This window comes from Rhinopithecus bieti, unplaced genomic scaffold (genome assembly GCF_001698545.2).
Source record: "Rhinopithecus bieti isolate Rb0 unplaced genomic scaffold, ASM169854v2 scaffold_6710, whole genome shotgun sequence".
NCBI lineage: Eukaryota > Metazoa > Chordata > Mammalia > Primates > Cercopithecidae > Rhinopithecus > Rhinopithecus bieti.
Genome location: NW_016805362.1, coordinates 2,566,889 through 2,570,445, shown reverse-complemented (window position 1 = coordinate 2,570,445; position 3,557 = coordinate 2,566,889).

Genomic DNA, 3,557 nt, shown 5'->3' with positions numbered 1-3,557 from the left:
AAAAAAATAAAAATTAAAAAATAAATAAATACAAAGAAGCCAGATTAAGCCACACAATGCCCTTGAGTTTTTAAAAATATAACAGACGTTTATGGAGGCAGCCAAATTTTTTGACATCCTCCACAGATCTCTGGGATTTGGGTACTTGAGCCTTTTCTAGCAGTATGTTTATAGGTGTAAACTGTAAAGGTTCTTGGATTTTCTTCCTTCAGGAATGTTTGGAGAAGAGGCTTCTTGGTAGGAGAGCAACTTTAAAAATTATTGACTAAGCCTGGAGCTCATGTGATATAAACTCTTTATGAGATATCTTGTCAGGAAAAGATTGCAATTTGGGCTTGTAGGAACAATACCTATCGTGAAGCCCACAGGCTACATCCTGATATCAGAGAGGGGAAGATAATGACCACAAATATACGTACTGTTAGCGTGTTCCTACAGAGAAGGAACTCACATTCCAGTGTTTTCCAGATCATTCTTGTTAACAGGAATTCTCTATTTCACACAATAAGGATCTCTCAGAGGACATGGAAACCAAATACAGGCAGGGGAGTGGGATACTGGGAGTAAGTGACTAAGAGAGGAAGGGGCTCTACAATCCAAGCTCTGAGAAATCATTGCTAGGTGTCTCTCAGGCAAGAGCTTGGAGAAGTTGTCTTTAATGAGTAAGAATGAATGACGAATTGGTTTTCCTGGTACCTAGTGACTGGAAACTTATTACTTTTTTCGTTTATATTCCTAATCACCAAGTGCTTATTGTGTGCAAGTTGCTAATTAAAATTTTGATTAAAAAGTTGCAAGTCTTCACTTTCCAGGAGTTTACAAGGTAGTTAGAGAGCGTGAAAATGACAGGTTCAGAAGACGTATTTTCTAAGAGCTTGTTGAATTTGCTATGTTTTCTCTCACAATTCCATTTCCTTGCTTCAGATCTTGGTTTCTTTCAGGTCAAAGCTAGGTTTAGTTGAATGCAGGAAATAATGGAACAGGCAAAGCCAGGAAAGTCATTAATATTAAGACTGAAGTGCACTGTTCCAGTGAAGTGTGGATCTGCACCTCCCGGGAGCCAGTGGATAGACTCCAAATACCCCTGAATCTGCAGTGATTATTGCATTTATAGAACACTTCTTATGGACTAAGTGCTTAGGTGGGTCATAGAATTTCATTCCTATGACAGCTTTAGGTGGCACTTAGGTATTATTTTTGGACACATTTTACAGCTTCAGAAACCGAGGATCCAAGAGCAAAGTTACACGGCTGGGAAGTAGCTGAGTCAGATTTCAGACCTAGAGAGTCAGATTTCAGGGGTGAGTTGTGGACTGATGTTTCACACAAGTGAGTACATTTCATCCGTGTCTTGAAGGGATTCAGAATATGCAACCTCAAAATATGCCACTTTGGCAATTGATTATTTTGAGTTGAAGGCACTTAAGAGATAGCAGATGCAGGGAGGGTTCTCTGACCTCCTCTTCTACCTAAAAGCAGGTCATAAAACTTCCCATGAGAAAGGGACCCTCTATACACCTGGAAGAGAAGAACATTCTCATCACCAGAGAGTAGGAGGCGATAATGAGATGAACCTGTACAAACACACCTACTAACATGACCATTGTCTCCCACTAGTTGCTCCCATATATTTCCTAGTCACTTTCTCACAACTTACCACCCCTAGAAGCTTGAAACCCTTTTCCTTTGTCTTGACACATCTTTTCAAATTAATCATTCTTTTGTTAAAAAGGCATTGAGACGCTCAGTCCTAAACACTTCTTACGGTCTTCATCTCTCCTGTAAGGCTCCTAGGTACATGTAAAAATATCATATATAATTTGTGTGCTTTTCTCTGTTAGTCTGTCTTATTTCAGCTGGATTCTCAGGCCCAGCCACAGAACGTAAGAGGCGGAGAAAAGTTGCTTCTCCCCTCCAGTCTTATTTTTTATTGAATTATCTGTCTCATTCCACACTATCACGAGTGAACAATAGGATCTTATTTGGTAATGTTAGAAACCATGGCTCTAAGGGGGAGCTAGCTCTTACTTAAAGAAAATAAACCTGTTCAGAATGAAACTGTGGCTAGTGTTAACTGAATAAAATGTAACCCTTCTTGGGAATCTGCAGAGCTGGTGGGAAAAGCCATTGAGACCCACGGAGTGAGGATAAAAGGATTGAGGAGTCAAGGTGTTTTCAGGACGGGATTCTGCATGGCCAAATGGGACAAATGGATGCCAATTCCCCAAATGGCCCACAGGTACATTGGGTGTAACTCAGGGCTTAACCACATGGCTGCCTGTGGGAGGCTCAGCTAGAAGCAGGAAGTCTGACAGGTCCTTCTCTTGTCTGGCTGGAGGTTGTCTGTCCTCCCTGAGGGCAGAGAGCAACACCTGCACTGTTACCCATAGCCCAGGGCAGAGGAGAAATTGAATAGTGAAGTGAAGTTAGTGACAACCTTGGGAAAAAGATGTGTCTTTTGGTGCCTTCAGGGTAGATTTTATATATGGAAAATATGAGTTCTTCTTCAACTTTTAAAGATCAATTTATGTATTTCACCGCTTTAAGTCTAGCAAGTTCCAATAATTGCATGCTTAATTCTAAGTATTCCTAAGATTAGAAGATGTGTACTCAGTAAGGAAACTAATTTGCCACCTGCACAGTGTTGGAAGCTGCCTTATTGGCTTGGTTGAACCAGCACAGTGACCAGACCTTCATCTTCACCCCACTGGACACGTGCCAGGGCTACAGAACGCTGTGTTTATAGGAATCCTTCATCAAAGACTCCACATCTTCAAGAGGGGTATTGTCTCCTAGCCTGTGTCCCTGGATTCAAGTTATGCATCTTCTTGTTCTCCTGTCTACATACACTCCTGTGCAAGTTGATCATCTCATTGAATTTTGTACTTTATTAGTTCTTAAAACATAGAAATGTCTTTCCTATGTGATTCTAAAGATGTTGACCTTGATGGGATGTTGTATTTTCTTTCTATATAATTCCTAAAATCACCCAGCTCTTGGTAAATTTAAAATAATCTCTGACTGGTTTTGTCTATTCGGTCACCACCTCCATCCCACTGATACCAGAGAAAGGCAGGGCATAACGTGCACACCGGAGACCCAAAGGAGGAGACTTCATAAGTTTTAGAAAAAGCAGAGACATAATTCCATAGTCAGAACACAGGGAAGAGATTTATCATATGGAGAAGTTTTGGGCAATGTAGCTCTACTTGGAAACCTCAAGTCAGTTTAGGGAGGGAGGAAATGGCAGCCCTGAGAGGGTTGCTCTTTGCCAGGATAGCATTTGGATGAATGGTCATCTCTAAGGGAGGACGGGAAAGGCACACGATTGAGTATGGCGTAGATCTGGAAAGATAGTGTTAGAAAGGCCAAGGATGAGAATGATTTGGGATTTGAAACAAAAATGCCAAGGATGGCCAGAAGGCTTTCTAGTGCTAGGCAAAGCGAGAATGACAAGGATGGCTTGGGGTCAAGCGTGTGTCAGTCACGCACTCCTGTCTAGGGGACCTCAAGGATTATCTCTGCTCTGTGGTTAACCTCATGTGAGCTGGAACTAA